Source organism: Gallus gallus, chromosome 6 (genome assembly GCF_016699485.2).
Source record: "Gallus gallus isolate bGalGal1 chromosome 6, bGalGal1.mat.broiler.GRCg7b, whole genome shotgun sequence".
Classification (NCBI taxonomy): domain Eukaryota; kingdom Metazoa; phylum Chordata; class Aves; order Galliformes; family Phasianidae; genus Gallus; species Gallus gallus.
The window spans coordinates 13,229,711-13,244,549 of NC_052537.1; the positions used below are offsets into that span (position 1 = coordinate 13,229,711).

The 14,839-nt window shown below is 42.0% G+C and overlaps 1 protein-coding gene across 17 annotated transcripts in view; it reads right to left on the bottom strand.

Annotated features, from left to right (window-relative positions):
• The window catches only part of ZMIZ1 (zinc finger MIZ-type containing 1), a 326,060-nt gene that overhangs the window by 188,211 nt on the left and 123,010 nt on the right, over nt 1-14,839 (bottom strand). For 2 of the 17 annotated variants that reach the window (XM_015288284.4, XM_046943003.1), the window contains 2 exons: nt 14,041-14,136; nt 12,804-12,923 (listed from right to left, as the gene is read on the bottom strand). The exons of 13 other annotated variants lie outside the window; for them this stretch is intronic. The gene's annotated coding sequence lies outside the window, so the exon portion shown is untranslated. The remainder of the gene's footprint in view (nt 1-12,803; nt 12,924-14,040; nt 14,137-14,839) is intronic. 2 more of the 17 variants (XM_046942999.1, XM_046943000.1) reach the window with 2 other exon arrangements.

The window sequence follows — 14,839 nt, forward strand, 5'->3', positions numbered from 1 at the left end:
TAATATTGCAAGTTTTCACTTAACCCTTAAATAAGCAGTTATGGAATTTCTCCAAGTATTTCTGGAGGTTAGATTACATTTTGACATAGTTCAAGTTTTTTATTAATATTCATAAATTCAGAGTCATTTGGGTTTGAAAGAACCTTAGAGATCATCTAGTTCCAATCACCTTGCCATGAGTAAGGACACCTTCCACTAGGCCAGGCTGCTCAATGTCCCATCCAACTTAGCCTTGAACACTGGCCCCAGACATGGGGCAACCATAACTCCCCCAGGCAACCTCCTCCAGTACATCACCACCCCCAAAGGAAAGAATTTCTTCCAAATATCCATTCTAAATACACTCTCTTTTATCAACCAATGAACTGTGACTTCATGGCCCCCCACCATGTATACCGGGACACAGCAGAGCCTGGCCCAGCTGAGCCTGTACCTGGTCTCTGTCCGAGCTTTTCTGTGAGGCTTGGAGACCTAGCAAGGCTTTTTTGGGTTCTACTGTGGGGCTCTGGGAGCTATTCTCAGGGCCTATTCCCCAGTTTCACCAGGCTCAAGGCAGCAGAGGGGAGCTGTACAGGAACATGTTCCAAGAGTCAATGGGGGGTAGGTGCTGGGGCCCAGGAATCTTTCCGGGCCCCAGCTGCAGCCTGACGCTGTGCTGGCAAGGAACACGGGATGGGCCAGCTGTAGGGTTGAAAAAACTTCCTGCTGAGGGACAGGGGCATGGCTGCTGCCTGTCCCGAGACAGCCACTGAATGTGGCCTCTCCCTTGTGTAGCACGCAGCACACACCACAGAAATGCACAGCAAGAGAGGAGCTCTTCATCTCCAGCTCCCCCAGCCTGCTGCATGTGAAGGACATGGCCAAGGAGGAGGCATTGTATTCCAATGCCACAACGGGAATCCTGACACCTGCTTGGTTCCCTGCGAGCACACATTCTGCCTCCGCTGCATCTTCCCGTGGACAAGAAGGAAACTCACCTGCCTACTCTGCAGGAGGCTTACGAGCATCATCCAGTTCTCACTGTGGGCAGATGGCTCTCTGTTGTGTGTCATCACGTTGCCCTTGGAGCATGAAGCTGAGAGCCATCAGACAGCCTCCCTGCAGGGCACTGACACTTCACATCCCGCTCCATCGAGCAGCCCTGTGGGTCCCAGTGAGGAGGAGCTTCCTGGCACTGCCTACACAGCTACTGGGGATGTTGATGCCTGTCCCCAGAGAGATGGAGGACCCCCTCAAGGAGCCAGAGCAGGCAGGCAGGAGTGGGGCATTCTGCACAGGGCTGCAGCAGCAGACCTGCCACTCCTGACCGGGGCAGGGACTGCTTTTCTCATTCATTTCTCATTCCCAAAGAAGAGGTAGAGATAAACCACATACCTGTTAAAACAACACGATTTAAAACTTTACACCAGACTGAAGCTCCTGTTGTACCATCTGGTTAATAAGCTGTCAGTTCATTCATTAAGAACTATCAAGATCTGATGGAATTTGGGGAAGAGGCTGACAGCCCATCATATTTCTAATTCTAAGGTAGGTCCTGTCTTTCAGTGAAGTTTGAATAAAACAGTTCTACATGCCAGGTTTGCAACTCAGCCATACAAAGAACAAAGGCACCTGGGAGAAAGCTTGTAAAGATACAAAGCTTTGTGGAGTATCTAGAGAAATGTATCTCTCACCAGACACTGAAGCAGTCATCTCTGCACAGCACATTTGCTCCCATCCCTCCTCCATCCTGAACAACAAGGCTTTCAAGAAGGTTTATGGAGGGCAATCAGTGTTGGAGGCAGAGAGAAAGGGTAGGAGTTTTTCATCTCCAGGGCTAAATGAGGAAGCTGATCTTAATGGAGAGCATCTGCAACCGCTCTCCGGCTGGGGAAGGGGCTTGGACAAGCTGAGGAATGAAACAATTCTCAGCTAGATTTTAAGACAAAACTGGGGACAGAGGGAAAGAAAACATCCTTAGGAGTTGTGACTGTCAAATGTATAAAGCACCCTTTAGAAAAAGGAGCTCTAACATTTCAGGAGCTGAAAGTGACAAAAGGGTAACTTTCAGTGCGGTTACTGGATTTTAACTACATCCTCACAAGAGTCTTCATTTAAATCCTACTTAAGTCAGTGGCTGTTTATAATGGTAAAGCAGCACCCCTGGGATGCTGCCCAGTGTGATTACTGTCACAAATCATAGCTTTTCCAACTTGAGTATCCCTTAGTTTTTTAATTTTTTAAAGAGAGTGCAACAAACCTTGTGATTGAAAACACACCAACTGTTAGGGAATACCTTCTCTTAGAAGAGAAAAGGTGTGCAGCACCAGCCTGCAGAACCTACCTGCAGATCACAAGCATCTCTTTTGATTGGACAAAATAGCATAATTTCTAAGAAAAATGTCATAGCTGGGATCAGGGGAAGCAGCTTCGCATTTCTGAATGTTTCAAAGGTAGCTACAACCTGGTTTGGCATGAAAAAACCTAACTTTTATTGCAGCAATGTTGAGATCACTTTTCAGTAACGGTCAGACATTTAAAAGATCTGTCTACCCGCTGCTGAAATAATTTTTACTGACTGCATGTTCATTTTCAGGATTGCCAACTAACAGGACAGTAATAGTTTTACTTCTGCCTTGAGGACAGATGCTAAGTTGCAGAAAGGGCCTGTGATTTCCAAAAAGCCATGCAGGAGAGTGACAGAGCCCATACTGAGCCGACATCATCTCTGCCTGGACCATTACCTTCGGTTATTAAGGAAAAATAACAGTTTAAAAAAAAAACAAAAACATTTTTTAAAACAGTGTTATTTTTTACCAGTAAGAAGTTAACACATAGTTGAAAATTTAAGAAGCATTTATCTTCAGGGTTTGGTGTGCCAAAGTCTTTCACTAATCTCTAACATCACTGTAGTGAAGGCTCTAATGCAGACAAAGATTTCTTCTGCCTCTTAGAAAATTCTCCTATCCTATACAAGGATTGCTTCTCTTCCATTCTCCTTTAGTGCCACCACTGCTCATAAACTCCATGTCTGGTTGGTAAAGGATACCTTTCGCAAACACAGATGTGGCCGTTCTTATAGATGCTATCTGCTCTGCTGGTCTAGAAGCACTTTCATGAAAGAAGATGGAAACAGCATGTTTGCATGCTTTGTATGGGGGTGCTGAATGACATCTGGAGGTTTTACCCTTTTACCAGTAGGACCAGGATTGTACAGATCCCCTTGCATTCCTTCTGTTCTGTCCTTTCAAAACAAGACATACAGCCACAAAAAATACCTACTTTCAGTCTTGCCATGAAAGAGGGTTTTGCTAAGATCCTTGGACTCGCATGATTCTAACATCTGGATTTCCCAGAGCTTTTATATATTTATTTATTATATATATATGTTTTTTAGTTATTTGATTGACAATACAGGTCTGAGTCAGAACTGCACTAACACGTATAATTAAGCTTACATTAAGTACTCTGCAAAATAAGATCAAGACTGAAGTTAAACACATGTTCATGTGCTTTTCTAAACTCTAGTCTTAACATTCACACAGGAGTAGGTATTGTTACAGCTCAGAAATCTACAAATTTTAATCTCTATCCTTTAGACACTGTTATTTAAACACATATAAAGCTTAGTTATTTATGAAAACAGAGCATACTGATTTCTTTATTATCATAAAGATCTGGGAATGTTCCTCTTAATTGTAGGTAAGAAGTTGCAAATGCTATCACTGAGCACTGCATGACAGCACTTTCAAAACCTGCAATGTATTCTCTGCCTTAAAACTAGAATAAATGCTAATAGAACAAAAGAAGATGCACCAGCACCCCTTGGACTTTAGGGTTTTGTTTTCAAATGCAAGCTTCATAGCAGAAGTAGCTTGCTTGCCAAAGTATACCACATTCCAATTGTTTGTGCTTAAAAGTTAATATATTATGCTGTAATTTGTACAATGTAACAGATGGAACATCCATTTTAATATGTTTATAGTATAATTTTTCTTAAAAATGCTCATCGATTGCAAGTTTTGCCAAAGCTAACAAGCTTGCCAAACAGCTTCTGAAATGCAGGAGGGGAAAAAGTGTGGTAAGGGACAACCTTCGAGGAGCTCCCACTTCTCCCTGAGCTGCTGGGATCTTCAGGTCCTTCACATCCAGGCAGTACCACACCAAGCTGGCATTTCCAAGATGGTTAAAGAAAAAGTCCTAAGGGAACCTAAATCTAGCAGTGTTCGCTCTAATCTTTTGAAGCTAGTAACTCAGCGGCACTGAACCTTAAAGAAAATTCCAAGCAGGCAGATCTCTGCTTGCATGCAGCTCATTTTTGGATCAGCACCCAAGATTACTGATTGGAACAGGCTTTCCTGATGAAAGTCCCCCTCAGAAAACACTGGCGGAATCTGAAATATTCTGAAACCTCAAAAGTCCCTGCCATGGACACTAAGAGCCTCACAGGCTCAATAACTGGAAGTATCAAGACGTGCTCTCGAGGCAATGGCTAAGAAAAGCCCAGGCTTGGACAGGCCTGCACAGACTGCACAGCCACAGAAGCTCCAGAGAGCTCAAGGACCAATGCAGGTGCATTAGTGCTTCTGTTAATGAACTGTGTTGTAGGCAAAGCTGTTGAGAAGCCACAGGATCACAGCATGCTGCTTTATTTAAGAAGCAACAGTTTCTGAGCAATTTTTTTTCGAAAACTTCTTTTGTTCACAGGAAATCTGAAAGACTTTGGATTTCATCTGGGATGGAAAATACATGCTAGCTGAAAAATCTGATTCCTCCTACATTTCTCAATTTTCAAGCCTCTAAACTCACTACATGCTGTATTATAAACACAGGATGACAACATACACAACCAAGGATACGCAGAATATTTTCAACATGCTACTATCATCTCTTAGCATGCTGAGGCACTAATGGGGTTAAATGTTAAAGAGACGCTTCTTCAAATAAATAGACAGACCAGAATTCTGCTCAGAATTCTGCTAGGACATATCTAGCTTTCGTATTTAAGAGTATTACAGGTCTCCTCCTCCTAAATCATTTCTGCAGTTTCAATGTTGCAGATTTATTGGGAACAGAAACAGAAGGGGGAAAACACTTGGACGGAAGAAACCAAAATCATTCTTCAGTACTCAGAATGCTTTAAAATGTTACAATGCAGATTTCATGGTAAGTTTTCCTTGCTCAAAACCCAATACATCCATCTGTTTTTTTCAGGCATCATTAATTGTCATGAGCACTTTTACAAACCCCAGAACTCCTGGGGGCTGGGGCTGGCTTCCAGAGGCGGCCATGCTTACCCAGCATCTCTTCAGTCTAGAAATGGCCACAAATATTTCAAGAATAGCCTTTTCTGTATTAATTCTCTTTCTTCCAAAGAAACCTAGCAGTTGAGAAGCATGTGAAAAAGTGTTGCTTTTTACAGTAGGAAACACAGCTGTAACCCAGGACAAGCATTATGAATGTTCTTTACAGAAGAACTCTTCCTTTTACAACCCAAACAGGAGCCTCTAAACCTCTTCTTTCTAGGATCTCAAAATTTCATTGCACTTGCACCTCTTACAGCAGAAGTCAGAATCCATGCACAGTTATCCCCTATGTTGTCTCATTTACAAAAAGAGATATCTTTTATTCTGTATTTTCCTCAGAGGAGTTATTGGAACCAATAGCTGAACTGTGCCCTTCACCTCCTGATAACCCTGCCACAATAGCACTGCCCTGCATGCAACTGGGCCACGCTGCTCATTGATTTCAGCAAGAAGCTGGTTTTACACAAGGATATATCATCCTCCCAATACTGAAAAAGATTTATAAAATGAAACTTAGATAAAAATCAGCTCTTGAGAGCAGTTACAGGATAAAGTCAAAGGTTTCAAAAACTCTAAGTGATGCAACAAAGAGGTTTAAAATCATGTTTGATATAACGTCTACCAAGGCAAAAAAAATTTCACCATATCTCCACCTCAGCAGACGTATGTTCCTACACAAGGACTCAATTATAGATCCCTCTTATTTGAGAAATTAGGAGATAAGCTAAATTTATCTGACCATGCAACAAAGCAGCAATACCTCAAGAACTTTATTTCATGAAGAGAGAAATCCCAGCAAAAAATAGGTTGTTTAGGAAAAAAAAAGTAAAGAAAAAAAAGGTAGGGGTTTTTGTTACCAAGGACTTGCAATATTTTTTTCTAAACTGTCTACCTCTACTTCAGTGAAATAATTTCTGGCCCTTGCTTAAGCGTGCTCCCACACTGCATGGCCATCCTCAGCTAAAGGCATCATGCATACGGTATGGCAGTCTTTATAGTGCTGTCAACCTGTGATGACAGTAGCAGTGCTTTTTGGTTCATGTTAGCATGCCAGATTGTTGTTCAGAGCAGGCCAGCAGTTTCTGCTTTCTGGGGGGCAAACGCTACTCAGACTGCCAATGTTACCACAGTGCTGGAAGCCAACAACCAATTTTACAAGACTATAAACAAAAAACACCATGCCTGCTAACATCCAAAAAGATATGACAGTGAGTGTCCCTACGCCTCTCTCACTTGGTAGGAGTTGTGGGGTGCCTCCCTGAGGTCCTGCAGAGCTGAGCAGCTCTGCCTATGCCCTGCTCCCAGCCATCACCCCAAATCCTGACAGCCCACCGGCTTGCTGGCTCTGCACCTCTGCTTTCATAGAACTGCTGCCCCAACAGCTAATTCAGTGGCTCTCAGAAAGCAAAGAATCAGAAGTTTATTAGTAAGCCAATTAGCACTTTGCTAGTACCACCTTCGTATTTAACTATATTTAGGGTGTAATTATCAGGAAAGGTCTTAGTCAATACTCTCACTGCTATTAGCAAAGTCATGCCCAAGGAGCAAATAGGGACAGCATATAAATATTATTCAAAGCAATGTGAACCACATGACCACCATGCTGTATTCATGTCATGTCTCCACTATCTTAATCTTTTACTTTTTTAATTGCTGCATCACATGACATCTTTTAAAAGAAGCTTCAACAAATCAAACAGCGTGATAGAAATATTATTGGTAGGGAGACTCCTGGCTCCACGCAGGCACATAGATTAGACTGACATATTTACCCTTTCTGACATTATAAAACCATTAAAAAGTAATCTTTATGTTACTTTGAGTTGAAATATTATTTTGAAATTACAGACTTATGTCCTAGAATTAAGCAACTACTGCGTGGAAATCTTACTTCTCCCCTTTTCCCTTAGTACATTAATAGCAAAAATCTTGAAAAATATAATTTCAGTTTCCAAAATGCTGTAGAAGTTAAAAAAAATAATAGCCATCCTCCTCCCAAAAAACAACTGGATGGATGCGTGTGGGATGTGTCCCCTCCCCTGGCTGCTGTTGGATAGCAGCTCCCCCTGGGGAAGCACATGTGGTCACCACAGCTGAAATGCACAACTCGCACATTGGTGCCGTGGAAAATCCTAGTCTAATGGAGGAGAAAACATGGCAAATAACCATACCTTATTTCTTCTGTTTTGGAGAATATGTGTAATCCTTTTCAAAGGCTACACGGTCTCTCACAACATGCTTAAAAATTTAAGTTATTTTTTTTTCCTGCCAGCGTTGCAGCTAGGAAAGCAACAGAGTGAAGGATGCTTCTGCAGCTAAGCTGGGCATCAGAGCCAGAGAGCCAGGTTGAAGCAGAAAACATTATCTCCATCAGAGGCCAGCATTCCAGAAAAAAACTGCTGCCCTTTTTTCTATTACTTGTTTTACAATAACATCTATAGACCCCTTGCCAGACACAAAAGCAAACCGCAACATGCATTCTCCCAGCAGAGATTTATAATCTAATAACAGGATATGGCATAGGTGAAGAGACTTGTTCAAGGTCACATAGTAGATACACGGCACAAATAAGGATGTCAATACTTCCTGACACTATTTCTAGTCCCCTGCCATCTAATTCATGTTGCTTCCCTCCACCTCTGATGACAAACAAGCAAAGGACCTATTTAAGGCGGCAGGAGGGGGGGAATCCCACATCCACTGTTTGTCTGCGAGCCCTTTTTGCTAGTGAAATAAAAGCTTCCTACTTATCTCTAAAGGAAACAGACGCAGGTACAGACTTTATTTGCTCTTACCACGAGATCAGGATAATTGATATTCCTAAACTTAATTTAACATCATAAATTAAATTTCACAATAAACATGAATTAAAAATTCTTTTTAACCAAAGATCAGAACTTAAAAATAGCAAAATCTACAGCAATCTTCCTTTTGTGATATTTCTTGCTGCTAATTCTCAACAGCAATGTTTTAAGGAGATCGAAGGCATTAAGAAACATAAGCCTAACTATCTGCCTTCCCTGCCTGCCTTTGTTTACCATGCAAATTGCCACCCACACACTTTCCCATATAGAGCACAGTGGGGTTCTATTCACCAGCACAGAGCTTCAGCAAATGCAGCTCCTGTCCCCAGCAGGCATAAAGTTATGCTTGGAGTTCACTCCAAGTTGTATAAATTTATCAGGGGGTAACAGGAAAAAGAGGCCTGATAAGAGTCACTGAGCTAATCTGACGTAGGCCTCATGGACCCAGGGGTGGGGGTGGCTCAGAACAGAAATTAGCTGATGTCAGAGAGCCATTTCAACCCTGTGAACATGCATTTCACAGGAGCTTCTTAATTACATATGTAACCTACATCCTGCACTATGAATCTAAAACTGTGTTACACCAAGAAACTGAAAATAACCCAGAACTATGTAGGCTCAAACTATTTGAAACAACAGGAGTGACTGAGAAGTAATTGAGGGTTTTTCTCTTTTAGAATAATGTTCTCTTTCAAAAGCTTTAACAAACACTACAACCTCAAGATTCACCTATGAAGCACTGCCCCACCACTCCTCAGACACAGCACTGCATGTTGCTGACCTCCCCCAAGAAGTGCCCACATGCACGTCTTTCTGCACCCAGCCCATGACTGCTCAGGCTCTGCAGCAGGGAGACGAGCGGCAGGAGAGCTCTGCTCTGTGTGGGCCAGGGCAGGAAGAAGGTTACATAAACTTCCCCACATCATAGTTTGGCCTTGGTGGAAGTATCATCAGCCTCCACAGAAGAACTGCAGGGTCTCAATGTGGCATTAAAACTATTACAAAAACATATAAGGATTTTCAGGTATCACTCCTCTAGTTATCTCAGCAATAACTTTTGCAATTTTGACTTTATATCAGGGGAGTATCCCTTCCAGATTCAATTAGTAGCCTTTACTGTCTGAACGTCTTTACTTTAATCTAATTTTTTTTTCCTCCAGTGAAATGTTTTGCCATTAAGCAAAATGCAGGATTAGGAATAATCACAATTAATGGAGCAAATGTTTGTATAATGAAATCATGCTTGTATCAGCAGGCAAAGTGAGAGACTGAGGAAAGCCTTCTCCACTCCTGATTTTATACTGTGCAGCCTCAGATATTACAGGAAAACAATTTAGAGTGAAAGATTATCCTCTGGCCCTTGATCTGCCTTTGTGTTTACTCAGGACAAACAGAAGCGATGCTATCCCAAGTGACACGTTTAGCAAGTGTAGAACTATTGTTTTTTTCTGCCTCTTTCTCTATCCCTCCCTGTAAAGGCAAGATCTTGGACAATACACATTTTTTAACAGGTCTGATCATAGAAATCACAGGATCACAGACTAGTTTGGGTTGAAAGGGTCAAGAAAAAAGAAAGCATAGAAAGCATCTATAAAGCCCACCCAGTTCCAACTCCCTGCTGCGGGCTGGCTGCCACCCAGCAGACCAGGAGCCCAGGGCCCCATCCAGCCTGGCCTTGAGCACCTCCAGGGATGTGGCACCCACAGCTCTGGGCACCTGTGCCAGGGCCTCACCAACCTAAGGACGTTTCTGGCTGTGGAATTAAGGAATCAGTTTCCCACTGTCTAGATATCTCATTCTGTCATGGGTGCTGCAATGTGCTTTTAGTTCCCTCTTCTGAAATTATTTCCTATTATTCTTTTTTCCTTGTAATTCTTTTCTTAAAATATATTATTCTCACCACCAGAAAGGATCAACAGATTACGGTCTTGCTGCACAAAGTTTTATAGAAATGACACAACAGTAAAGGCCACCTTCTAACTTTGATATAAAGAGAGTTACACAGGAGATGCATAGTCAGACTGTAGCTGCTGAAGAAGTTCAAAGTATTCCCTCAAAAACCACTCCTTCAATTATTCACAGACTAGCTATGCTCCCAAAGTGGTATTCCCTGTGCACGGTGTCTAAACAGGAAGCTACAGTGATTGATCAAAACCCCACAGGGAAAGAAATGAGTAAAGGTTGGTTGCCATTGAGAATTTAATGCTGTTCTCTTCATTAAAAATCATTCCTTACAGAATAGATGGAAAACAGCTTGCGTGGTAAGAATCAGCATCTAGCGAGGGGCTTGTTTGTAGTGCTGAGATAACTACTACTGCATGGAAATAGCTGTGCCTGGGAGTTTGACTGGTCAGATGTTAAAGATATTAGTTTTAAAAGAAAGGAAAAGTCAAGAAAATGCCAATTTAATAATCTTCAAAAGAATTCACTGCATAGCTCAGGAAACACTGGCAGAAGGTAGATGCTTTTATTGCCAGAGGAAGACAAATGAAAACACATATTGGAAAAAGAAAGCTTGCTTTCTTAGCATCTTCACTGCGAGTCTTGGAGGTTTTTGTTGCCATATGGTCAGAAGAAAGTTAGCAAACCGGGTTGGATCTTGCTACCACTGAAGTTTTAAAATATAATCTAGCAGTCTTCGCTTAAGTGTCTAAAGCTCAGACTGTTTTCAGTAGTTAATTTCTGGTGCTTTGAAAAACTAGCCATGTGCACTATTACAAAGCTGAGCTAAAACAGTGTTTCCAATTATTCTGCTGTGAATATTTTTGAACACAGTACAGTCTCTCTTGTTTGGTTGTTGGTTTTGTTGTTGTTTTTGTTTTTCTGTCTTCTTCTTGCAATTGTGTGGGCAGCACACTCTCCATTTGAGCTACATAAAGCATCAGCACTTTGCTGGATTTCACCACTCCTCCCAATTAAATGAGACCACTGAATATTACTTTTATATAAATATTGGAACATACCCTGTTTATTTTAAAACCAGGAAGAATTTCAGGCAAAACACCTCTCTTCCTTTCTCTTCCCTCCCAGGTGCCTGTATAATGGGTCACCACGTAATAAATCTATTCTTAGTGTATTTGCCCTGGAGCTGGAAGGCATGGTGTACACTTGGGGCTGTGTTTTTCATATGCTAGAGAATTTCAACATATTTAAGATAATTGGTGCACACATGTACACAGTGTGCTTTTTTGATTGTATTTTTTTTTTTTTTTTCCTTTAGAGTCCCAAGGACAGACCTAGGTTTAGTTTAGATCTGCCAACATGTCTGTACTATGCATTTATTGGGAGTAATACATCTCGTGAGATGAGAGTTTCCTTATGCTTTTACTTCAGATTTTTGACATTAACATCACACTGTAACTACAAAAAATAAGGACAGGTGGTTTGAGGATTGGTAAAAGACCACACTATGTCATTACTGATAGATTTAGCTTGTTCCCCACAGGTAAGGTTCAGATCCCCTTGCGCCTAAATCCAAGCAAATTTGCATTTGAAGCTTTGGTTTGGACCTGATATATAGGAATTAGATGCAAAATGTACAACTCGCATGCTGGTACACTCACAGATGTTCAGCAGAATAGTTAAAATGTGGACATGGTCAAAACAAGACAAGTGATTGCTAAGCATTTGGGTTCATTACATCCTGCGTGCCCAGGGGTGGCAGCCCACCAGCAACCCCATCCCCAGTCCCTTCGGACAGCCTCCAGCCAGCACTGCAGCACAGCATCTGGCTGCTCCAAGGTACTAGCTCCGGAAGAAACCAGCTGAGAGAAGCGAACAGTCAGCTGCTACCAGCCCTGCCAACAGCAATAAGCCTGGACAACATTGTCCCACGTTCCCAATAACAACATAGAGTGTAAAGGTTCCTGTGCCAGCTTCCACGCGCTGCAGTTCCCATACAGCTTCCATGACAAAGGATCTCAGAGCATTTAGAGAAAAACAAAGCAGTCAACAGGGTCTCCAGGGACATTAGCTGCAAAACTGCCTTGTGGTAAAATTAGTTTGCTCAGCTATACATGCTGCAGTTTTTCTTCAGCCAACAATGTGTGCCACAACCACATGGATTATCTTTATGGATGAATAGTGTTTTATAGCTCAGCTCTTCTGAGCTACGCACTGAGTCAAACTACTCAGTGCATATTAAGTTCAGAAACAAATACAGGCCATGTTTTGGCTAGTTGTTCTCAAATGGTTCCACGAAAAGATTGGTCATTCATAAGCACACACTAAAGAGGCTACAAACCTATCTACAATGGTAGTATGGGGACTGTTTACCCTTTCTGTGTGCTGTTTCCTTACTCTGAGTGCATGACTGGGCACAGAACAAGCAGCCTCGTCGATGCTTTAACCTCATGGCCAGAAGACAAAGAACAGTAACTATGCTCCCTGCTCTCCTTTCATCCTTTCTCCTCTTTCTGATCCCTTGAAAGAAAGCCTCAAAACAAAAAAAATATATATTTCAATACAGATTTCAGGAAAACTACTTATGCTACAGTCTGTGGAACTCCCTCATTCACTGACACTTGAACAAAGAAACCCTGCTTATCTGCATACTTCAGAAGGTAAGAGGACCATAGGCATAATTTATACTCCGGTGCAGCTGAGTGTTTTGTGTTACTCAACATATTTTTTCGGCAGCGTATTCTCAAGCATACAAACACAACACTGTATCATTAATTACTCCATCAGTTTGAAAGTCTGTCAGGATTCTTACCTTTTATTTTTAGCCACTTCCAGTACTTTTGGTCTGAGTCTGAACCAAGAAGCAGGAACATAGATTTGCATTAATCAATCAATGATGGCAGTGCTGGTGTGTTCTAGTTTTTCATTCTGACTGCAAAGCAAAATTAAAAGCTATATTTTGCAAATTTGTGCATTATACATTGTAGCAGCAGCTGGTGGACTACTGCTGAGACAGACAGCCTTTTCCCTCCCAGTCCCCTGTGACCGCGATGGAAGAATTACAGGACAGCACGAGCAGCTGCTGCTGCTGCCCCAGAAGCAGCAAGCCAAGGGCTCCGGAAAATAATTGGGGAGGTGGGGGAAGGGGAGAAGAGGGACAAAGAAGTTGGGGAGGGGAAGGCATTGCCAAGGCTAAGCAAACAACATATTGCACCTTGCCTTCAAAGGAACAGCAGCTGAGCTGGTTTGGGCTTCCTTCAGTAGACACAAGACTCTTATACCAGCGTGAGACTTTGAAACAGCAACCATTTTTTGTTAAGGACTAAGAGACTAAACAGAAAGTGAGCAAAGGCAATGTTCTTTCCAGTCAGATGACTGCGACATTTTGCTCTTCAGTCCTCTAAGAATAAAGCAAAACGGAGACAAACTCCCTTCCTCGTAGCTTTTGCAGAGCTGTATGACATTCTGTGGCGCAGTGCAAGGCAGCACAGACACATCCTGCACGGCAGATCGCGCCCTGCCTGCCTCCTGTAAAACCAGGATAACCAAATCCCTTCTCACACACACGCAGTCATGAAGGTAAATAATTGATGACTCCAAGACATCCATGTGCAAACACTAAAGATCACTTATTATGTAGGTGGGAAAGTGGAACAAGCTGGAATTACAGCAGTCTGTGAAAAAGCCACTCAGTGAAAATTCAGCTCATTTATGTATTCAGCCATTTAAGCAGTGACTCAGCCCAGGCAAGGATTGCCCATTTTTGCTACTCACCACACTAAAGGTCACCACAGCAGGACTGTAAAACACCCGACCAACCACCACCCACCTAGCTCTCAGAGCCCGAACTTCCATGCTTCCTGCTGGGTCCCTAGGCTCAGCAGCTCTGTCCTGGGCCCACCCCACCCAAAGGGACACTCCTGGCCCACACAAACACCCTTATGGTTCCTCTCCTAACACAGCAGAGTGCCCTTTAGGACAGTAGCTTTTAGTTTAACAGAAGTAACCTGGGAACACTTATTTGTAAGAGGTTACAATCTATCACATACCCCTGCGTTTTGCTGTGTTCATCTTGGTTCTCCTATCAAGCAACGTTAATGCACGACAGCAGTTTGTCCAGCAGATGCTACTTCATTCATACAGTTCTGAGAGCAAACAAAAACTTCCAGATTAACCACAAGATAGATCAACGTGAGGAAAACATTCAGCTATTCCAAATAAATAACTTAATAAATATATAAGTAAACAAAATGACCTTTATAGATGTTGCCTTCTATGCCCTGTACACAAAGACTTAATAAAAAGACATGCATTCATAATTTTCCTCCAATATGGAAGAATATGCCTGAGTTTAAATATGTATCTTATCTTTTAACTGCAGGACCTGCTTTTATCCAGTATGTTTGGTCATTAAAAAAAGAAGAAAAAAGAAAGAAATAAAAAGAAAACATCAAATCCTCTTTGAATTAATCTCAAACACAAACCAAGGAATGTGTAAGGTCACAAGAAAGTACTGCTGGCTGAAACTGTTTTCATTGGTTTTGTTGTGTGTCAGAATCCCTTTCAAGATAAGCCCAGAAGTCTGTATACAAAACCAGCACCCCTATAAGCAGACACAGGCGTCTGTCAGTGTTTGGATTTCACATTCATTTTGGGAAGCTGTGCCAGTGATTGCTATCTGGAGAAACAGCTTTGGATATATCATCAATTTCCTGAAGAACGTATCAGCTTATTGAGTGGGGGTTTTCAGGCTCTTGTATCTCATTTGATAGCATTACGCCTCACAATTTTTTTGAAAAACTACAGCTAAAATATTGAGATGCCCGTAGAAGACACTTCCTCATCAAT